At 43.2% G+C, this 24,241-nt stretch overlaps 1 protein-coding gene and 1 pseudogene across 1 annotated transcript in view; one reads left to right on the plus strand and one right to left on the minus strand.

Moving 5' to 3' along the window:
• Positions 1–16,516, minus strand: part of LOC133755066 (zinc finger protein 271-like) — a 53,132-nt gene extending 36,616 nt beyond the window's left edge. The window contains exon 1 of the mRNA XM_062185369.1: positions 16,272–16,516. The gene's annotated coding sequence lies outside the window, so the exon portion shown is untranslated. The remainder of the gene's footprint in view (positions 1–16,271) is intronic.
• Positions 597–2,496, plus strand: LOC133755266 (vacuolar protein sorting-associated protein VTA1 homolog; annotated as a pseudogene).
• Positions 16,517–24,241: the final 7,725 nt, after the last annotated feature.

Genomic DNA, 24,241 nt, shown 5'->3' on the forward strand with positions numbered 1-24,241 from the left:
AAAAAAAAGAAAACACAAAAAAAGGAAAAATCTTTGATGTTCATAAATTAGAAGAACTAATATCATCAAAATTCCCATTCTATCAATAGAAATTATTTTTAATTTTACTTTTACAATCATTTATTTATTTGAGAGGAAATTATAGAGAGATGGAGAGACAAAAACTGATGCCTTCTACCTGTTGGTTAATTCTCCAAATAGCTGTAATGGCTGGTGCTGGGCCGATCTGAACCCATGAGCTAGGAGCTTCCTCCTCATCTCCTATGTGGATACAGGAGCCCAAGCACTTGGGCCATCTTCCACTGCCTTCCTAGGCCATAAGCAGAGAGTTGGATCAGAGGACCAGCTGGGACCCAAACTGGCAACCATGAGATGCCAATGCCACAGAGGTTCAAACTACTATTCCACAGTGCCAGCCCCTCAAAAGCAATTCACAGATTCAATGTGATCTCAATCAAAATACCAAGAACATTTGGAAAGAAGACATTTCTCTCTGTCTCTCACTGTCTATAACTCTACCTGTCAAAATAAAAAAATAAAATAAAAAAAATTTTAAAAATAAAAGAACATACAGCATCACCTGATGGTTCAGGAGCATGACAAGTAGGACCCTGTGGTGGCCTATTACTGAACAGTTGCTCAAGAAATGATCTGAGGGGTGTTTGTTGGTAGTCATTGTTTGATCATTACATATTTCACCAAGGGGGTCATTTATATGCCATGCAAATTAGAATGAAGATTGATAATAAAACTCCTGGGTGTCATAAATTTTTATCAAAATTAACAGGTCAGTTAGGAGCTCTTAATAAATAGGTGGGGGGTTGACACTGTGGTACAGCAGGTTAAAACCCTGGCCTACAGTGATGGCATCCCATATGTGCTCCAGTTCAAGTCCCAGCTGCTCCACTTCTGACTCAGCTCTCTGCTCTGGCCTGGGAAAGAAGTAGAAAGATGGCCCAAGTCCTTGGGCCCCTGCACACATGTGGGAGACCTGGAAGAATTTCCTGGCTCCTGGCTTCAGATCAGCACAGCTCTGGCCATTGCGGCCATTTGGGGAGTGGATGGCAGAGGCTGACTCTCTTTCTGTCTCTCTACCTTTCTGTAATTCTGCCATTATAATAAATAAATAAATAAATCTTAACAACAACTATTAGACCGGACTTGGATAGGACTCAATTATCCCAATGAGAGACTTCAATGATGCAAAAGCAAAGAGGTTTATTGTTCTAGCTCAATCTAGGGTCCACTCCTCCAATCATCACAATGGTCATCTGATGAGGACCCATCCCATTTCCTTTGTGGGGTTTATATAGGGTTTTCAGAGACATTCTATACATTATAGCACCATCAGCAAATTATCTCATGCTGTGAGAATTTAAAGAACATCTCTTAAAATTGATTAGTAAATCCAGTAGTGGGAATAGACCTAGTAAAGGTGGTTAGATGGCTTTGGGGTTGATGCTTTTTAAAATGATTGGCTAAAGTGTAGGGTCCAAGCCATGAGGGTGTATGTTCCAAACTGCAGGGTTTGGGGATGTTATCAATCACCTTAATGGCCTAAAAATACACCTGGAAAAGACATCTGGATAGCAGGTATTTCCCTGCTATCTGCTGATTGGCTGTTGCTAGGGGAGTTTATCACAAGGGGAGTTTATTTTTCTTCTTTCAGGAGATTTTGCCAAAGGGTTCAGGGTCTGGTCAGGCCTGAGTTACAAGATGGAGGCCTAGTCTAAAATAGCTACGCCTTGACCCAGGCTCAGATTCTTCACAAAAACAACAAAAAGAAACAGTGGGGGTGATAATAAGCTATTACCCAAGGAGTAGTTGGTTCTGCCCATTTGGGGAATTATTCTTGGAAAATGTTTATATATGCAGACAATGAACATTGTGCTGGGTGATTTCACAAAAAACATGATCATGTTCTTCTATACTGCAAGTCTTTTAACAGATGTCATAACCGTGCTTAACATAACACTGATGAAAATGTGAAACACATGAAGTATGCAAGGTGGAAGGTAACATATATCCATAATTGCTTAAACAATGAGGAGACTCCTCAAGTAGGCCCTATTGCAATTGAGGAAGATACTGATGGTGAAGAAAATGAAGATGCTGTAGTAGCATCTCTGCCCATTCAACACACCTCAGCCATCATCATCTTCAGCATTTGACCCAGGCAGCATGCCATCAGACAGCTATAGTTGAATACAGGGTCCTCTGGGTGCACATGCCCTAGCCTACACACCAGCAAAAGTGCCTCATAGCATGGGTGTAACAAGGAATACTATCCAACCTACTCTATAGACTATTCCAGCCATTGATCCTGCACTTTTCAGTATGGTTTCCCAAGGCTATATCCACCTCAAACCTGAGGAGTTTGTTAGAGCTCAGAAATACTGCAAATATGCTAGCAGTGCCTTACAATATGAAGATGCAAACACTGCCATTCAGAATATACAGAAAGACCTCAAGTTACTGATGACTGACAGTGAATGAAGCCTTTGTACAACAGATCCATGTCTCTTTGGCATAAAGAATTAACTCCATTACTGTCTTCAGCCTATCAAGAGTACAATTTCAAGAAAGACTTCAGTTGAGTTGAATATGGCAATAAAATCTGTGTGTATCAGATTCCTTTGGAAGCATTCATCAGTAGCCTCAACCAGTTTTTATTGTCCATTTAATGGCTTTGGTAATTTATGGGTACAGAGGGCAGATGTTGGCAAGATCCTAAAAACACCCTTTGAACCCTGCTCCAGCAAATGAAAACACAGAAAATATATACTGGAAATAAGCTTTATTAATTTACATACATGAAGAGAATTTTTTAAAAGGCATACTATTTGGACAAACAGATCATATTATTTTGCTGTAAAATTCTAAATCTAATGAAAGATTCCAGAATTGTCTAGATTAGAGATTATCTTTTTGTTTTCCTTAAGGCTTATAAAACAAATACAAATGTCCTAAAGTGCTAGATAAACCTGAAAAAGACTATGTTCAAAACATAGTTTTTATTCATTAGAGTTTAACATTGACAGAAAGGAAAGTCATTCAGTAAAGAGGTAGAAATGCTTTCAGACTTAATATTAATAATGTTGGTTTCCCAAATGCTTTTTCTTATCCATTAAGCTTAAGGTGAATTGGTATTTGCTGCACTAGCAGTCTGACTGCATGTCTTAGAGAATGAAAAATAGAGGCCTGTAGAGATGCCTGAAGAGTTGGTGCTTTTAAGTTAAGATTCTTCTCAGCTGCTGAGGAGTTCATTCCATTGAGTGCATAACTATGGATGATTCAGAAGATTTATAAGACTTAAGATACTCAGTTGTTAAGTTTATGAATTTTGTGGTAAATTATGGACTTACTGTGTCACTCAAATTTGCTGTGTTAAAAAAATAAATACAAAGATTATTTTTAAATAAAACTTAAAAAAAACTATAGGCTTGTATTGAACAAGATGTATCTAAACTTCATAAAATGCTGTTATTTTAATACAAAACATACATAAGCATATGTTTTAAACATAAATAATTGATTATAAAAGCTTGTGTTTCTACTCAAATACACTTGTGAAAAGAAATTACAATTTGGCTGGCGCCGTGGCTTAACAGGCTAATCCTCCGCCTTGTGGCGCCGGCACACCAAGTTCTAGTCCCAGTTGGGGTGCCGGATTCTATCCCGGTTGCCCCTCTTCCAGGCTAGCTCTCTGCTATGGCCCGGGAAGGCAGTGGAGGATGGCCCAAGTCCTTGGGCCTTGCACCTGCATGGGAGACCAGGAGAAGCACTTGGCTCCTGGCTTTGGATCACCACGATGCGCCGGCCGCAGCGGCCATTGGAGGGTGAACCAACGGCAAAAAGGAAGACCTTTCTCTCTGTCTCTCTCTCTCACTATCCACTCTGCCTGTCAAAAAAAAAAAAAGAAAAAGAAAAAAGAAATTACAATTTATCCACAAAATAATCTAGAATTTCCTAAAGTATCTAACTTAAATAATGAAGTAAAACATCCTAAAACATCTTTTCTTTGTGTGAATTTAATTACAGTACCTTACATTAGTATTCTCCAGCCCAAAGGTTATTAAATGTTTTGAAAGGGAGATAAACTCCATGAGGTTGGTAGATTTTCTGTTCTCAATTCTTCATGTTCTTCGGGCTGGTGATGTGATGCAAAGGCTAATCCTCTGCCTGTGGTGCTGGCATCCTTTATGGGTGCCAGTTCTAGTCCCAGTTGCCCCTCTTCCAGTCCAGTTCTCTGCTATGGCCTGGAAAAGCAGTGGAAGATGGCCCAAGTGCTTGGGCCCCTGCACCCACATGGGAGACCAGGAAGAAGCAGCTGGCTCCTGGCTTTAGATCTGTGCAGCTCTGGCCATTGCAGCCACCTGGGGAGTGAACCAATGGAAGGAAGACCTTTCTCTCTGTCTCTCCCTCTCTCTATCTGTAATTCTACCTCTCAAATAAATAAAATCTTAAAAAATATATTCTTTATATATTCATATTAATTACAACCTCTTATTTTAGAAAAATGAGGGTTAATGGTTTATGACTTCTACTAGTCTGTGATTGTTACAAAGTAAAACTTCTAGTCAAGGTATGATTTTGTAAATTCCTTATCAGCAATCAAATTATTATAACAAAAATTATGGTACTAAGTTAATAGTCTTTAAATAAATACAAATTAGGAGAATATTTAGCAACTTAAAAACACCTCACTATCAAAATTATTCAGATGCAGACAAGATAAGCCTCCTTGTGGGGTAACCACATGCTGAATATCTTTTTTTATTTATATGTCTCACTGTCACAGGCTGAACAGCAACAGAACACAGTATGAGAATGATGAGCACTCCTCTAATTCTAGAGACATATGTGCCCTGTCAGGACTTCATTGGCCTAACTCATCAAAAGACTCAGGAATAAATGTTTCTGTTTTCAAGAGAATTGTGGGGCTGGCACCATGGCGCAGTAAGTTAATCTTTCACCTGTGGCACTGGCATCCCATATGGGCACTGGTTCTAGTCCCAGCTACTCCTCTTTCACTACAGCTCTCTGCTATGGCCTGGGAAAGAAGTAAAATATGGCCCAAGTGCTTGGTCCCCTGCACCCATGGGCAACTGGAAAGAGGCACCTGGCTCCTGGCTTTGGATCAAGCAGCTCCAGCTGTTGTGGCCATTTGGGGAGTGAACCAATGGATGGAAGACCTTTCTCTCTGTCTCTACCTCTCACTGTCTGTAACTCTGCCTCTCAAAGAAATAAATAAAATCTTTCAAAAAGTCTGTTAAAGTGAATTACAACCACCATTGTATGTTTTCTTTCACAACTTCAAGTGGACATAGCTCATAAAATAAAATAATTCATAGGTTGATGCCATGGCTCACTTGGCTAATCCTCTGCCTGTGGCACCAGCACCCTGGGTTCTAGTCCCAGTTGGGGTGCCGGGTACTAGTCCTGTTTGTTCCTCTTCCAGTCCAGCTCTCTGCTGGGCCCAGGAGGGCAGTGGAGGATGGCCCAAGTGCTTGGGTCTCTGCACCTGCATGGGATACCTGGAGGAAGTACTCTGCTCCGGGCTTCAGATCAGCAGAGCACTGGCCATAGCAGCCATTAGGGGAGTGAACCAATGGAAGGAAGACCTTTCTCTCTGTCTCTCTCACTGTCTATAACTCTACCTGTCAAACATAAATAAACAAACAAATAAATAAATAAATCATAGTTTCATAAATACTAAAGCTTAGACAATTGGTACCAATGAATAGCTTCTTTCATAATCTCTCTTTATAAATAATTAATAAACCAATTATTTTCTTCCTACTCTGCAAAGCCAGTCAACACAATTGATTTCAAATTTAGAATTTTCTTTTTTTTTTTTTTTTGACAGGCAGAGTGGATAGTGAGAGAGAGAGACAGAGAGAAAGGTCTTCCTTTTTTTTGCCGTTGGTTCACCCTCCAATGGCCGCTGCAGCCAGTGCATCTTGCTGATCTGAAGCCAGGAGCCAGGTACTTCTGGTCTCCCATGCGGGTGCAAGGCCCAAGGACTTGGGCCATCCTCCACTGCCTTCCCGGGCCATAGCAGAGAGCTGGCCTGGAAGAGGGGCAACCGGGACAGAATCCGGCACCCCAACCGGGACTAGAACCCAGTGTGCCGGCGCCACAAGGCAGAGCATTAGCCTGTTAAGCCACAGTGCAGGCCCAAATTTAGAATTTTCAAATCACCCAGAAATGCACAATGTTAATGCTTTTGCAGCTTTATAAGAGCATAAAATAATAATAATTTTTAATTCTTGCACTTTTTAACAGCAGGCAATGTTCAGCCTGAAGCCAGGATCCCAGAACTCCATGCAGGCCTGGGTGAGTTCAGTTAATTATGAGGCCACACAGTATTCAGTGACACCTGTCTTTATAAAGACACATCTCAATACAAAATAAAACTCCCTACTCAGGACTTTTGAGATCCAAGAGAAAACTCAAATATTTTGCAGATGAGTGCAAAGCAGAAATCTGGAGACTTCTGTGAGCCAACAAGTTCCCTGCCTACCTGAGAATCAGCTTGTCACCAGGGAGATCAAGGGAAGAGGACCAAGCAAAGCCACTTGGAACCCGTGCCCAGAGTCTTATCTCTTGAGTGAGCATAAAGGCAGCCAAGTCATTGGGCACTGGCAGTTTTGGACCACCTTAATCCTGAAGTGGGTACACAAACTAGTCCAACTCAATTTGGGCTGAGTTATCAGACTGGAAATCTGGACAAAGATTGTCACCCATTAAGGAATCTGGACACAGGAATGGCCAAAAAAGAACCATCAGGAGATGCGCACAATAGGAGTCAGAGTACTAAGTGGGTAATAAATGCACAGATCCTAGACCAAGGCAACAGGCAATGCCAACCTTCTCTTTTGTTGCAAAGTTTTCTTATTTTATCTTAAAGGCCTTGAGAAACAGATCTGTAGACATCTCATGTGTAAGACAAACATGGATCATTCATAATTGGCCTATAAATATTAGCATTCTTACCCTGATCAATAAGCCTCAGGAACTAGCTCAGGAAGGGGCAATTAAAGGGAATCACTTCAGTTTCATTTCTAGGGAAGTATACATCCTCCATGAACTGCTTCTTACAAAATATTTCTCCAATTTTCCAGGAGAAATACATCAACTCTGAAGAGGCTACTTTTTTTTTTTTTCCATAGAGTCCAACACCTGTCTTGGGAATCACCTGTGATACCAGGTAGATGGATAAGAAAGCCAATTGGAACCATCAACTAGAAGACAAGATACTTTACCCAAATCACTATATTTCACTCTACAGAAAAACACAAACTGAATCACAAAGAACTCCAGTCAATCAATCCCCTGGTTTAATCAAAGGGCATATTTGCATTACTCCAGATATGCAGGCCTCTCTTTCTGTTGTACCTTCATGTGGACTATCTGCATAGGGATACAGAGTGAGGGGGAGGCTGCAGCAGTAAAAATGGTCAATGTTTCAATTATAAAACTGATTTTTAATTATCTCAAATTCAGTCATAAAAATTCTGCTCTAAGCAAGACACATAAAGCCAAGCTCATCCCTTTCTCAACAAAAATTTAATGCTAACTGCATATTTAGGAGTGTACTATTGCATTTAATTCCAGTACTTCTCTACATCTTATTTTTTAAGATTTTATTTATTTGAGAGGATGAATTATAGACAGTGAGAGGAAGAGACAGAGATAAAGTTATACCATCTCCTGGGTCACTCCCCAAATGGCTATAACAGATGGAGCTGCACTGATCTGAAGCCAGGAGCCAGGAGTTTCTTCTCTGGCCCCTCCTTGGGTGCAGGGGCCTAAGCACTTGAGCCATCTTCTACTGTTTTCCCAGGTCATAGTCATAGCTGAGAGCTGGATCAGAAGAGAAGCAGCTGGGACTAGAACCGGTGCCCATATAGGATGCCAGTGCCACAGGCAGAGGAATAAACTACAAAGCCACAGTACCAGCCCCTCTACATCTTATAAGCATATCTTATCTGTAAGAAGAAAACTGAAAAGTGAGTCAAGTATATCACAAATTATGTTAGAAATTATCTTTAATTAAAAAAAAAAAAAAAAAAAAGGAAAACCCTATAATAGAAATCCTCACAAATGACCTGTGCCCTATTACTTTATCCTTTGGAATACTTTTCAAGATTTCTTCTGGCCTTCTTACCTTCCCTTGTTCCTCATACCCTTTCAATATCATTGCCCTCTCTGTTCCTGCAGCTCTCTCCCTTTGGAAGCAGTCTTGTAAACTGTCAATCATTATTTCAAAATGTTTTGTAGGAAGGGCCTGAATGGCCTTCTAATGTCCCTTAAATATATATTTCCATAAAATAGATGATAGAGGGGCTGGTACTGTGTCCCAGCAGGGAAGCTTCTGCCTGCACTGCCGCCAACCTATGTGGGCGCTGCTTTGAGTCTCAGCTGCTCCATTTCTGATCCAGCTCTCTTCTAAGGTCTGGGGAAGCAGTAGAAGATGGCCCAAGTCTTGGGCCCCTATGCCCATGTGGGATAACTGGAAGAGGCTCTCAGCTCTTGGCTTCAGTTCAGGGTAGTTCCAGCCATTGCAGCCATCTGGGAGAAAACCAGAAGATGGAAGGCCTTTCTCCCTCTCTCTCTCTCTCTCTCTCTGCCTCTGCTTCTCTAACTCTGCCTTTCAAATAAAAATAATAATAATAAAAACATACAGTAGAGCATACTGGGAAAGCCATTGCCTGTGATGCTGGTATTCCATATTGTGCATGAGTTTATGTCCCAGCTGTCTACTTCTGATCCAGCTCCTTCATGTGCCTAGGAAAGCTACAAAAGATGGTGCTTGTGCTCCTACTCCCACATGGGAAATGTGGAAGATACTGGCTCCTGATTTTAATCCAGTCCAACTGCAGCTGTTGTGGCCAATAGGGGTGTGAACCAGTGGATAAATGATTTACGTCTCTCTCTCTCTTTGTAACTCTGCCTTTCAAATAAATAAATATTTTTAATTTTTTAAAAAATTTAACAAATGGCCCTATATATTCTGACTCATCTTGACATGTAACAAGAGCCAAGAACATTGCTGCTGACTTTATGTAGTGCCTCCTCAATCCATTCTATAAGAAAAAAATATGTATTTCTTTTGCTATCCAAGCACTCGAATCTAAAAGAAACAATACTACCCAGTACAGCTCTGTTTAAGGCTGCCCCTGCACTGAAGAAAAGTAAAGGAGCAAGGGGCCCAAACCCTGTGTGGCAGGCTGGCAGTCTCCTCCTCACTCTGCATCTGAGTTTCTGGTTAGAGATGGAGACAAAGGCAACTCCAGATACTGCAGCGGTACACAAACAGCCTCAATCACAGACACTCCTTGTGTTGTGCAACAGAAGGAGAGCACAGAGCACTATGTAAGGGAGGAATACATTGAACGAAAAGGAAAGTATGTGAATGGACATAGCTAAGAATTTCCCCACTCTGCTGATCATGATCTCAAGGATGTCCAGGCCAGAATTCCATTTCACTTTGGAAAGCCCACTCCATAAAGTTTTCTCCACCTAGGTGTATGTATTCTTCTGTGAGGAATATGTCTTCCTGTGAAGGATGGTACCACCACAGACTGAAAACCAGTCAAAAAGCAGAGTGATGGCTTTAATTCTCAGAGGTGAATGGACAACCACATCTATGAATTCTGCCTTGAAAAATAAGCTTCCTTCTGCTCTATGAATCTGATATAGGTTTGGGCTAAAATGAGAAACACAGAGACCAGTTGGGTCTGTTAGGTGAGAAGAAAGGAAGCTTGATTTCCAGTAGTTACTTTGTAGCATGTTAGTTTTGAGAGGATTTAATTTTCCACTTCTATTTGAAGAAATGGAAAGGTAGAATCTGTGCCAGCCTAACACATGGCAGCTTTAGCCATTGATGACATCACAGCTTGCTACCCAAAAGTGGCAGCCAAAATGAACTCAACAAATGAGAACCAAAATAAAACAGGAGTCTAACATAATACCAACATTTATTCAGCAGATATTACCAAGATCTTGACACACAGCATAAAGGGTGGGGCTGGCTTTGTGGCACAGTGGATTAAGCCACCACCAAATGAAATACTGGGATCCAATATGTATGTCCACCCTTTAAAAAAGATTTATTTGAAAGTCAGAGTTTTGGGGGCAGGTGATGTGGCACAGCAGGTTGAGACACAGGCCTGCATCCCATATGGTCACTGGTTTGGATCTTGGCTGCTCCACTTCCAATCCAGCTGCCTGCTAATGTGCTTGGGAAAGTGGCACAGTATGGCCCAAGTCCTTGGTCCCCTATATCCATGTGGGAGATCCAGAAGAAGCTACTGGCTCCTGGCTTCAAATCAGCTCAGATCTGGCCACTGTGGCCATTTGGGGAGTGAACCAGCAGACTTAAGACCTCTCTATCTGTCTCTATCTCTATCAATAACTCTGTCAAATAAATAAAATAAATCTTTTAAAAATGTCAGAATTATGGAGAGGAAGGAGAGTCAGATGGGATGGCATTGTGGACTAGCAGGTAAAGCTGCTGTCTGCAGTGCTGGCATCTGCTATAGGTACAAGTTCATGTCCTGGCTGCTCCACTTCTGATCCAGTTCTCTGCTAGTAGCCCTGGAAAAGTAGAAGATGATCCAATACCTGGGTCCTTGACACCCCAGTGGGAGACCTGGATGAAGCTCTTGGTGCCTGGCTTGGGCCTGGCCCAGTCTTGGCCATTGCAGCCATCTAGGGAGTACACCAGCAGATGGAAAATCTGTTTCTCATTCTCTCCCTTTCTCTATCTCCTCCTTGCAAATAAATAAATAAATGCTAAAAAAGAGAGAGATCTTCCATCTGACATGGCTGCAATGGCCAGGGCTGAACCACACAGAAACCAGGAGCCAGGCATTTCATCTGGGTCTCACACATGGGTTATAATGGCCCAAACAGTTGAGTCATCCGCTGCTGCTTTTCTCAGGCCATCAGCAGGGAGCTAGGTTAGAAGTGGAGCAACTGGGACATGAACTGCTGCTCATCTGGGAAGCTGGCATTGCAGATGGTGGCTTTCCCCATTGTGCCACAATGCCAGCCCCATGAGTGCCAGTTTGAGTCACGGCTGTTCCACTTCTGATCCAGCTCCCTGCTAACACAACTGGGGAAGCAGAAACAGATGGCACAAGTACTTGGGTCCTTGCACCAACATGGGACACTGAGTTGGACTTCCAGGCTGGGCCAGGATTATTCATTGCAGGCTCTTGAGTGAACCAGCAGATGCAAGATCCTCATCCTTCTGTCTCTGCCTCTTTCTCTGTAACTCTGCTTTAAAATAAAAATTTTTAAATCTTAATAAAATAAAGAGAAAGGGTGAGAGAGTAGCCACAGTAAAGTAACAGAGCAAAGCTACGGTTGTGCTGTCCCTCAGCAGCCTTCTGCCTCAAGTGGGAAGTCTCTGGCTTACAGACACTGACATAAGACACATTCAAAACACATTTCAAAACAAGAGATGAGAGGTTTACAAGGCATATTGATTTTATGATGACTTTCATCCATTAGGTACACTGGGTTTAGGTATATGCCTTTTGTGCAGCCAAGTTAACCCAGGGTCTAATTCAAAGAGATATACTGAGGAAGATGTGCTGACAGGGGAGACAATGTCCTATTGCTCTTATAGCATCATAAAGGGCAGGAAAAGGGCTACTCATGTCCATGGTTATAAGGAGGACAGAAGCACAAACATTTCAGAAGGGGGGAGCAAATTTCAAATATAGTTATTTTAAGAAAATAAAACGAAGTAAATTTCAGAATATAACGTGGGGTAGAAACACACCATCAGTTCATCAATTCTCACAGGGATCCAGGAAAACTGCCCTGTCTACCCATAAACCAAATGTTTCAAAACACATTTTCTGATTAAATTCAGAGGATTACAGGAATCAGCACTCTGGGTATTCAAATGCCAAATTAAGTTTTAGTTTCCACTATGGGCAGATGTAGCCCAATCACTCAGAACATGAGAAAAACTTTTCGATAAGAAACATGAAATATTCAGTCACACAGAATAACTGTGCTTAGTGCTCAAAGTGAACCCCAGAATAAGCACCCAGAAAACCTGTTAGGTCTTGGGGCCAGCTCCATGGTGTAGCATGTAAAAATTTATTTATTTATTTAAAAGGCAGAGTTACAGAGAGGCAGGGCACAAAGAGAAGTCTTCCATGCACTGATTCACTCTGAAAATGGCTGCAATGGCCAGAACTGGATCTATCTGAAGCCAGGAGCCAGAAGCTTCTGTTAGGTCTCCCATGCAGTGCAGAACTCAAGAACTTGGGCCATCTTCCACTGCTTTCCCAGGAGACAGCAGGAAGCTGGATCTCAAACCAGCACCCATATGGGATGCCAGCACTGCAGGTGGTGGCCTCACCTGCCATGCCACAGTGCCAGCCCTCAAAATAAACCTATTTTAAAAAGCATTTTAAATGAGGGATGGGAGAGAGTTTGTTTATCCAAAGCAAGGATAACATAACATAACATAACTACTACACAGAAGAAGCTCCTGGCTCCTGGCTTTGGATCGGCACAGCTCTGACCACTGTAGCCAACTGGGGAGTGAACCAGCAAATGAAGACTTATCTCTCTCTGCCTCTCCTCCTCTCTGTGTTCAACTCTGACTTTCAAGTAAAATAAATAAATCTTTAAAAAAAATAAGGTAACTACTAGTACTCATTAACTTAAAAAATATAGAAATGTAATGAAACTCAAAATATAACCAAAATCATCATCTACTACAAATTATAATTTTTTTTTTTTGACAGGCAGAGTGGACAGTGGGAGAGAGAGACAGAGAGAACCGTCTTCCTTTTGCCATTGGTTCACCCTCCAATGGCCGCCGCGGCTGGTGTGCTGCGCTGATACAAAGGCAGGAGCCACGTGCTTCTCCTGGTCTCCCATGGGGTGCAGAGCCCAAGCACTTGGGCCATCCTCCACTGCACTCCCTGGCCACAGCAGAGAGCTGGCCTGGAAGATGGGCAACCAGGACAGAATCCGGTGCCCCGACCAGGACTAGAACCCAGTGTGCTGGCGCTGCAAGGCAGAGGATTAGCCTGTTGAGCTATGGTGCCGGCCCAGAAATTATAATCTTTGAGAGTCATATTAGACAAAATTTAACCCCTCCCCCCCCCTTTGAAAAATGCACATGGGACTGGTGTAGTAGGTTAAGCAGACCCTGGCAGTGCCAGCACCCCACATGGGCACTGGTTCAAGACCTGGCTGCTTCATTTCCAATATAGCTCCCTAATTCACCTGGGAAAGCAAAGGATGATGGTCCAAGTGTTTGGGCCCCTGAAATCAAGTGTGAGAACCAGAAGAAGCTCCTAGCTTCTCATTTTAGCCTGGCCCAGCCCAAGTCATTGTGGCCATTTGAGGAGTGAACCAACGGATGGAAGACCTCTCTCTGTCTCTCCATCTCTCTGTAAATCTGCTGTTCAAGTAAATAAAATGAATAATAAAAAAAAAAAAAAACCTATACAATGTTGTATTTTGGTTATTCCCTCATACAAAGAAAGCTCAGATAAACTGTAGATGAATCCTCCTGGCTTGATGCAATTCAGAAGGAGGATTGTTTTCTGCCACCCTGTGCTAGACATCAATGAGAGTTATTAATGGGAAGATGAAAGGACACATCAGACTGCTTCCTCACATGGCACCTTTTCTTAAATACATCACTGCTACATTATCAGATTATGTCTCTCATATGAAACATGTCTCTCCTAAAAATTTTAAAGAACTTGCCAGAAACTTATAGCAGAGCAGGGAATGATGTGCCAAGAACAGTGAGTTAGCCTGAGTAGTTTAGGATTCCTGTTCTTGGATGTTTTCAAGTTCATATTAATGTACACACAACATAGTTGCTGATAGAGTGTCTTACAGTTGTTTCCTGGGTGTGAAGCAACTGTTTTCAGCAGAAATATAACTGCTTGCCCACTTACAAGCACTGAGATAGGGAGTACATGGGAAAAAAGGTCAAAAACATACTGGGTTTGAGAGGAAGAATGCTGTTACCCTAGCAACCTCTATCCAGGATTCCCTTTCTATTTTTACTTCCTAGGTAACCTTACTATGCTAAATGAGTTTCACAGATTAGTAATCTGGTGACAACAGGACTCTAACAGAATCTATGAATCACTCAGTTAATCAAGTGAAAACGTCATTATACTGAAAGTTAGTCTGTAGCAATAGTTTTCAGGGCCACATTGCTCTTTTTTTAAAAGATGTTTTATTTATTTATTTGAGAGGTAGAATTACAGATAGTGAGATGGATAGACAAAGAGAAAGGTCTTCCTTCTGCTGGTTCACTCCCTAGTTGGCCAAAATGGCCAGAAGAACTGCACTGATAAAAAGCCAGGAGCCAGGAGCTTCTTCTGGGTCTCCAACATGGGTGCAGAGGCCCAGGCACTTAGGCCATCTTCTACTGTGTTCCCAGGCCATAGCAGAGAGCTGTATCAGAGGAGCAGCTGGGACTCAAACAGGTGCCCATATGGGATGCTGGCACCACAGGCAGAGGATTAACATACTGAGCCACAATGCCAGCCCAAAGCCACATCTTTTACCGTACTGTGTGGGCATCTCTGTGGGGGGTGAGGGGCACATTTTCCCTTTTCTTCCTTACCCCTCTTCACATTAACACCTTGAACAAAGGCTTCCACAGACCAGTCATTTTGAAAATCTACCACTAATATCCTCCCATGTTGAAAATGTCATGAGGTTAAACACAGAACCCAGAATAAGAAAAGTAACTTGAAGCTGGTGTTGTGTCTGAGTGGGTAAAACCATATGGGTGCCGGTTCAAGATCTGGCTGCTCCACTTCTGATCCAGCTCTCTGCTATGGCCTGGGAAAGCAGTGGAAGATGGCCCAAATGCTTGGTCCCCTGTACCTGTGAGGGAGACCTGGAAGAAGGTCCTGGCTTCTGGCTTCAGATCCATGTAGTTCTGGCCATTGTGACCATCTGGGGAGTGAACCAGCAGATGGGAGATCTCTCTCTTTCTCTCTATCTTTGCCTCTCTGTAACTCTGCCTTTTAAATAAATAAATATATATATATATTTTTTAAAGTAACCGGCCGGCACTGTGTCTCGCTTGGTTAATCCTCTGCCTGCAGCGCTGGCATCCCATATGTGCACCGGTTCTGTCCCAGTTGCTCCTCTTCCAGTCCAACTCTCTGCTGTGGCCCAAGTGCTTGGGCCCCTGCACCCACGTGGGAGACCAGGAGGAAGCACCTGGCTCCTGGCTTCGGATCAGCACAGTGTGCCAACCATAGTGGACATTTGGGGGGTTAACCAATGGAAGGAAGACCTTCCTTTCTGTCTAATTCTGCCTGTCAAATTAAAAAAAAAAAAAAAGCAACTGGCCCTCTTAATTAAAACCATATAGACTGTAAGATAATCAGCTTGGTGGAGCATTGAGTGACTGTAAAGAACTAGACAAGAAAAATTGATACTTTTCTGTATTTATGTTTTTGTAGCTCTCCACTATGAAAATCCAGATTGAAGTAGCTCATTATTAACTCACACGGTAGACTTGCATTAATTTCAGTTCACTTCTCACTTTGCAAAGGGATTGGCAGCAGGTAATAAAAGTTGACATCCCTAATAACATGAGAAGAATGGTTGAAGACAGAAATCGAAAAGCAGGAAAATAAATCAGCCTCAAGCTCCAGATTGAAAAAGAGTCTGTTAATTATACACGGAAGAGAGATCAATCCACAAAGCTACTGCACAAGCTTCACGTGCTGCTGGGAAAGTCAGCCATACACCCAGAGCCCCAGCTGTCAAGTGTGTCCACGGGATCCAGCATGGGGTCCATGAGAGCCAGATCCTACTCTGATCTTCCATCTCCACCTCTCCGGAGCCTGAGGGCCACCAAGCCCCACCCAGCTGGAACTACCAGGGGATATAGCCTAAGGCCCAGCCACAAGGCATTCTCTGACCCACCCAAAGTGAGAACTGGGCTTATTTAAATGGGAATCCTTCCTTTGCGTGCTCTCAACTGCCCTGCTTGTGCTGTTCCTCGTCCAGTGTACTTTAAGGAGAATTTGAGCGAGGCAGCCTGTGGGACCGGCCGAGAATTGGGAGACTGGGAAGTGGCTGTGGGATACACAACACCTGGGCCCTAGCCTTGACTCTGCCGGAGAAGCTCCCAGGATCACTGAGAAGCAAGTGATCGAGGTCTGGGAGCTGCCACCCGCCATCGCACCCACCGCTCTCCCACACACGCATAGATGCCCCCTCCTGGCCCCCATACTTGCCGTGGAACATCTCGGGAGCAGGTCCCCTTTCTTCAGGACACACGGGGAGCAGAGCGGAGAGGGGGGGACAGAAGTCACTGGAACTTGGGACCCACGGTGGCAGATGCAGAGGCACAGAAGCGGCGGGCGGCAGGTCTGGGGCTGCGCTCCCGAACCGCCTGCAACTGCACTTGCAGAGCAAGACTCCCCAGTGAATGCAGGAGAAGGAGCAGCGCGGCCTCTTGAACTTCTGTTCCCAACGCCGAGCCACATGGAAAGGCACGCGCATGCGCACGTTCTTCCGCATGCACACGCACAGGCGTTCAGAGAGGAAAACGGTAGAGCACCGGGTGACTCTGGGAAATGGAGTCCAGGCCAGGGCATTCCTGGATAGACTTACTGGCCCTCTCCTATGGCTGCAGTGTGGGGTGGGCGGAGACAGGCTGGGAACCAGAGGGTATTTACTTTTGTTTACATCCCTCCTTCCCTTCCTTCCCACCCCAGACCTCAAGGGTCAGCTGCTGTTCTTCCTTTCTTGAACAAAATCTTAAGAAGTGACAGCCACTGCTGCTGAGTCCCAAATCCCAGTTCCCTCACACACGCTGTTTCCCTCAGAAAAATCCTACTGGCTGCTTTATTCCTGGACAGCTTCTCTCAAGTAATGAATGACAAGGATTTCAATGTAACTCTTAGCACAGGTGTACACAGCATAGTTTAACATCTAGATTTGAGAATACAATTTTTATTTGTGTCTTTTATTTGTGGTTCTTTTCAAAGCATTTTACACCACCCTCTAATTCACCAAGTACAAAAAACAAACAAAGAAAAAAAAAAAAAAAAGAGAACTGGATACAGGACTAACATTTCCAAGTATCTTCTAGGGGCCAGATTAACGGAGTAAATGCCTTACTTTGTATCAATTATACCTCATTTAATTCTGGAGACAGCATTCTCAATTTACAAAGAGAAAGCTGAGGTGGGAAGAGATTAGAATTGAATTTGCCCATGGAAGTATGGTAAAAAAAAAAAAAAAAAAAAGTCTAGGTTAAAGGCCAACCAAAGTGAAATATTGGTTTAAGAAATCTTTCGGGACCAGCACGGTGACATAGTGGGCTAAGCTGCCTCCTTCAGCACCGACATTCTATATGGGAGCTGGTTCAAGTATGTGCTGCTCCACGTCCAATCCAGCTTTCTGCTCTAGCCTGGGAAAACAGTAGAAGATGGCCCAAATGCCTGGGACCCTGCATCCACATCAGAGACCCAGAATTTCCTGGCTCCTGGCCTTGGATCAGCTTAACTATGGCTATTGCAGCCATTTGGGGAGTGAACAAGTGGATGGAAGACTTCTCTCTCTCTCTGCCTCTGCCTCTCTGTAACTCTGTCTTTCAAATAAAAAAAAATCTTCTATAAAAAAAGAAATATTTCTTTTATCTTGCGACTCAGTTTCTAAAACCCCAGATTTCTCATCTCTAAAATAAAAAGTGAGGAAGAGGAAGAGTATCTACAATCCTAATCTTCACTGTAGAGAAACACATAGGATTATAACTTATCTAAAAAAGAAAGGAGGTTCAAAGTTGCTATTGCTGTATGGTTATTTTTCTCATGTTTAATATCAAGATAGCATATAAACATTATGCATTCTTAGGTATATGTGTGGTGCTTGATTTTTAAGATTTTAAGTAGAAATGTAAATGGAAGCAGGATGACATGGAGTTCTGTTTGTGATTATTTCTGTTGCTTATAATTCATGGGATTAGAATTGCTGGATTAGGAATGCTTAAATATATCCATTCATTTCACAGGCAATTATGTCAGGCAATATGCTTTGTGTAGACTGCTTTTTCTTGCCAGATTGAAAGTTCATGAGGGCAAGAAACATGTTTGCTTTGACATTAAAACTCAGCATCTTGATAGAGTCATTCTTTTAGTTGAATGAATAAATGAGGCTATAAAAATTAAACAAATACAATTTCTGATCCCAATAACTACCTAGTTGAAGAGACAATGCAATAGATATCTATTTGATAACAGACACAATTAGATGAATGTATAATTTGTTGCTCAGAGACAACTTTGATAATAAAAAAGACATGTTAATGATGACACAGGGCTGAAATGTATAAACAGAAACCATCCGGGGCCAAGCAGGTTAAATGTTCACCCTAGCTTTGTAAGGCTTTCCATTCACTATTTAGTAAGCATTTACTGAGCATTCTTTTGTGTGATGTGTTGAAAGAACTACCAGCCACATGATTTTCCTAGATATTGGAATAAGAGATCCTGAGTAATCAGAAAAAGGTTGGGATGAACTAAGAGGCTTTTGACACAAAGGTAAGAAAAACAAAAAGCAGAGAGTTCAATTAAAAAGTATATCAATGGTAATTTAGTAGGATCTGAACCAAGGTATGGTGGTAGTAGGAATGAAGAAGAGGCAACAGATTACAGGGAGATCCAAAAGGCAGGAACAACAGAATTTCAATGATAGAAGAAGGCAGGAGGGAACTCATTTGTAAATCTTCATTTGGATTTTATTATCTAATGGACAAGGAGTTCTCAGTACATTCATGTTCATCAGTAATAAAAGGCAACCTCCAACTGACTTATAAACTTTCTCATGGGTAGCTACTATCTATAAGCCTTATGTTGATCATCAAGCCAAATATTTTTGACTGCTACAATCTACAATGGTCCTCATTATGATGCAGTTACTTAGAAACTAGAAGACATAATCCATGTCTATAAGAAAGATCTAAATAAAAAAGTAAAATTCAGGGGCTGGCACTGTGGCACAGCAAGTTAACACCCAGGCCTGAAGTGCCGGCATCCCATATGGGCTCCTGTTCAAAATCCGGCTGCTCCACTTTCAATCCAGCTCTCTGCTATGGCCTGGGAAAGCAGTAGAGGATACTTGGTCCCCTGCACACACATGGGAGACCTGGAGGAAGCTCCTGGCTGCTGGCTTCGAATCAGCACACCTCTGGCCATTGTGGCCAATTGGAGAGTGAACCATCAGATAGAAGAGCTCTCTCTCTCTCTCTCTCTCTCTCTGCCTCCCCTCTCTCTGTGTAACTCTGATTTTCAAATAAATAAATGAATGAATGAATGAATATTTTTAAAAAAGAGTAGTAATGGCCAATATTTATAAAAAAGTTAAGTTAAAAAACCCACAAAATCATATAATTCAAAGCTAAATTTGGAATACCTTGCTAATTCACAATTTATATATTCACCAACCTTAGGTAACTAAAGCACAATTAAGCAGGAAAGAAGTAAAAAAAAAAAAAATTCCCTAGAAAGGGGCCGGCACTATGACATAGTGGGTAAAGCTGCCACCTGCAGTGCCAGCATCCCATATGGGCATCAGTTCAAGTCCTGGCTGCTCCACTTCTGATCCAGCTCTCTGCTATGGCCTGGGAAAGCAGTAGAAGATGGCCCAAGGCCTTGGGCCCCTGAACCCATGTGGGAGACCTGCAAGAGGCTCCTGACTCCTGGCTTCAGATTGACACAGCTCTGGCCACTGCAGACAATTGGGAATGAACCAACAGATGGAGGACCTTTCCCTCTCTTTCTTCCTCTCCTTCTCTCTCTGTGTAACTATTTCAAATCAATAAATAAATCTTTAAAAAAACAATTTCCTGGAATAGCCAAAATGCACATTATAAAGTCCAAGTAAGGTGTCTAGCCACTGGCTCACCATCCTGACTCATAAAAACTCACTCTGTCCTGGCTACTCTGATATGAGTGGATGGACACAAGGCAGAAAAGAAAGCAATAGGTTTGAGCAGTGAATAAATGGAAAGGGCTCCAACAACAATGCTGCAGAGCTCTGTGGCTCCTAACTGAATGTGATATGCAGGCAGGCATCTCCTTAATTTCTGCCATGCTCTCACTTGTTCTAGGACCATAGAACTGAGCACAACAATCAGAGCTTTCAAGTCCAACATCCACAATTCACTTAGTGATAGTGGAGCACTGTAGCTTTGCTTCATGAGTACAACTAAACCTCCACACTTTATATGTCATCCTGTTTGGATCCACTGGAATTGGAGAGCATATGGGGTCAGAGGGAGTATAGGAGCATGGTGTGTGAGGGTCTCATGGTGGTGGTAGCTGTGCAGAGGGAGGGGTGGAGGAGGAGGAGAAGAGCAAGAGCCCCTAGCACTGTGGGAATGAGGAGCCAAGGATGAATGGAGATGGGGTGACTTGTCTGTATTATGCCTGGTACTCCTCTGGGTATAATTGGTGCAACACAAATAATGTAAATATCATGATTACCATAAAGACAATTTCAGTCCTGGTGGATGGATGACAAGGACATAGATAATTAAAAACAATGTGACAAAAGTTGTAGGTGCACAATACAATCACCTGCATCATTTGTGGATGCCATGCCCATCAGGCAGGAACCACCAGGTTAAGGTCAGATCTCAGGGCTGGCATTGTGGTGTAGAGGGTAAAGCCACTCCCAACAGTGCCAGAATCCCATATGGGCACTGGTTCAATTCCCAGCTGCTCCACTTCTGATCCAGCTCTCTGCTGTGGACTGGGAAAGCAGATGGCACAAGCCCTTGGGCCCCTGCACCCTCATGGGAAGACCTGGAGGAATCTCCTGGCTCCTGGGTTCTAAGCAGTGCAGCTCTGGCTATTGCAGCCACCAACTGTGAAGTGAACCAGTGTATGGAAGACCTCTTCTCTCTCTGCCTCTCCTTCTATCTCTGTGTAACTGACTTTCAAATAAATAAATAAATCTTTTTTTTAAAAAAAGAGTCAGATCTCAGAGGTAGCAGAGCCCAGAAATGACAACATTGTATGAAATGAAAATAGGCAGATGGTAGGTAGAAGCTTGGTAACTAAAGCTGGGATCAGCACATGGATCTTGACTGGCAGGCTGTCAAACCAATCATTAACCTGGACTAGGCTGGGATCTCCCAACTTCTGTCCTAGTGCCCATGTCTGCAGAGAGGCATAACCAAGAAAGAGAAAATCATCTCTGGTTTTGGCTGAGGGGACTGTGGGAGCTCCCCACATTTGAAGCCAGAATCTTCTTTTTAACCCTGAGATTCCCTCTTTCATAGGAAGGCTCTTTTCTGGCCTTGTCTTCTTAGCATAAACCTCTCAAGCCACCAGACCTCCCATAGACTCACATCACAGGGCACATGTGAATGTGAATGGCTGAATGAACAGAATCTTGAGGTATCATGTAAATGGAAGACTCATGAATCTATTCTCACCTTATGGGTGTACATGAAGGGGAGAAAACTGAGGCAGAGGACTTTGATCATGCTCAACCATAGAGTCCTCCTTACAAAGCAGAAAAAAAAATTTTTTAAATTAAAAAAAAATCCTGTTCAAACTTCAGAAGTGCCCAGCCACCCACCTCCTGAGTACATGCTCTAACAATGACAAATCCCCTAAGACCAGAGTTGGGCAGGCACTGTCTTGACTGTGTAGAAAACATTTGGGGAGGAAAAGCCCTGCCCCTCTAGAGCCCATTGGTCAAAGGACCCAGCAGAAGACTCAGAGGCTTGCCACATCACACATCTGCCCACAGAGAAGGATGGTCACAGATGTGCTGTGAGCTGTGGCCTCGTGGTACTGGCTGCCGCTATTGACACATCAGGGATGACTGGTGGCAGTGGTTTGAGCTAATCCTGCCTCTGCCTGGCCAGCGCTGCAGTATGCATGGAGCGAGTCTGCTCCCGGAGTACCTGATGAGGCCAAGGCATGTGTGTAGACCTACAGTCAGAGGAAGTATGAAGCACTGGCCTCAAGGTTGGAAAGTTGCCATAGCAACAATATTTTCAGAAGGTGATGTGGCAGGGGTAGCCCTGCAAGGCAGCGTGGCCTCCTGACTACATGTCCTTCCCCTTATGCTCCTCTGAACTTAGATGAGCCTGAGTTGAATGCAACAACCTGGGTGGGTGATGCTGAGAGACCACCAGATGAGATTCTGGTTAATGTATGCAGGTTGTGGGTCATAATGACCACCAAATGTGCAATGTTGGGTGCTGTCCCATGTGTTCACTCACATGCCTGATTCTGAATTGGTGGTAGTAATGATGTTGGAACTTGTGAATAAAGGGCCTAATGTGGCTAATATTCTGCTTGTCTTTCCTACAAATGGCCCAACAAATGATATTTGCTTAAAACAAATATAGGCATGCACATAGCTTGAGACTTGACTGAGAGTTCTTGCAAAATGTAAGTACTCCTTGCTGACTTGAAAGATGCTAAATGTGTGGCTCCATATTGGGTATTTGGAGTTCTGTCATTAGAGCTGGATTTTCCCTTTGGTGGTGCACATCATTTTCTCTACTAGGTCTCTGACAACTCCTATGGCATCTACCCTTGCTAGATATTTCCTCAGGTCCCAGCTGAAAGGCAGCAAAACATGAATCCTATTATCGAAAGATTGACATCTGTGGTCTCTTTGTGTGAGACCCTCAGCTGTCGGGATGGAAGAGCAACAGCATCTCTCCACAAGAAACCCTGGAGACAGGCCTGATGAGCCTGACTGTTTATTAGCAATCAGGCTCAGAATTTATAGGGTAAGAGGGGTAGAAAAAACCTTGGGTGGCAACAGCAAGTCTATAGAGCAGAAGGGGCAACATGCCAAAAGGCATCTAACTAATTGACTTATAGGTCACGTAGGACACATAGGCCCCTGGGCTCCTTTGTGCAACCAGCCCACGTCTGGGAGTTGCTTATCAGCTCTCTGTTTATGAACCACAAAAGTATAGCCACAAGGCTTTCAACAGGAAGAGGGGATGGAGGAAATGGGTCTGGAGCTCCTGCCACCTGCCAGCAGCCAGGCTGTGGGGTCCCTCCTGGGATAGCGCACCATGCCCTCTCAACCTCCCACATGGGCAAGGCAGGCAGTCCCATGGGATCACCCACAGAAATCTATCCAAACTGCAAAAGATTGTGATTGGCTAAATTTTTATTATAGAATGTATATCAGAAATTTCCCACCAAAATCTGCTTTATTCTGACTTTGTCATACACAGTGATGGAGAAAGGACAAAAACCCTTATGTCCATGTTGATCTCCTACCTACACAACAAGCATTCCCCCGTTTCCCTGACTTGCTAATACAGCCTCTCCCCCCACCAACCCGCATTGACCAGCCTTGCCCTGCCTCAACTTTTGGGCACAACACTATGTGAAAACTCTGCTATCAGCCTGAGATCTCCCCCACCCCTCCCAAGCTGTCTCCCTCTATCTCAGCACTCAGCCTCAGAGTCCAGCCTCAGCCCAAACCCCTCCCAGCTCACACTGTGACCTCAAAGGACCTTTAAATCTAGCCCAAGCACTGCTCTATCTCAGCAGCCCTGCTTTCGCTCTGACCTCCAAGCTCCTTCTTACCACTTTGTGCTATATAAAGCACTAGCCTGTAAGACAGGGGGTTCTCTCTTTGCTGTGTTTGCTGGGAACTCTCTGCCATGCATTCACCTTGGAGTGAATCAACCTTCTGAATAAACATGGACTGCCTGTGGCTCCATGCTCTGTCTCCTCTTTCTTGGCACACAGCTTGTCTTGTTTTGTTTTATGGACTCGTGCATGGAGATTTAAGATTACTACCGCAATCCCCGACCATTTAAAAGCTAATTTATAAATATGGACTTAGAATGTGGCTCCATTAATGTGTGTCTGTGATCTTAGAAGTTCTTTTGGCTGCTTTTATTGGGAGGTGGCTGTCAGGAAATAAACTGCTAGGAAGAGATTGATGAAATTTCCTTTGAATTCTGTGGTGCTTCACTGAAACTTGGAACACTTTGGTGATCTAAGATTAAAAGCTCATTAACAATTCTTACTCAAAGATGCTAAAAATAATCAGCTATCTAGATCATAGACCTTGGCTAAATGTTCTCTCCAACTTGAAATTTCTTTTCTTTTCTTTTTTATTTGACAGGTAGAGTTATAGACAGTGAGAGAGACAGAGAGAAAGGTCTTCCTTCTGTTGGTTCACTCCCCAAATGGCCACAATGGCT

This window comes from Lepus europaeus, unplaced genomic scaffold (assembly GCF_033115175.1).
Source record: "Lepus europaeus isolate LE1 unplaced genomic scaffold, mLepTim1.pri SCAFFOLD_3_1, whole genome shotgun sequence".
Taxonomy (NCBI): Eukaryota; Metazoa; Chordata; class Mammalia; order Lagomorpha; family Leporidae; genus Lepus; species Lepus europaeus.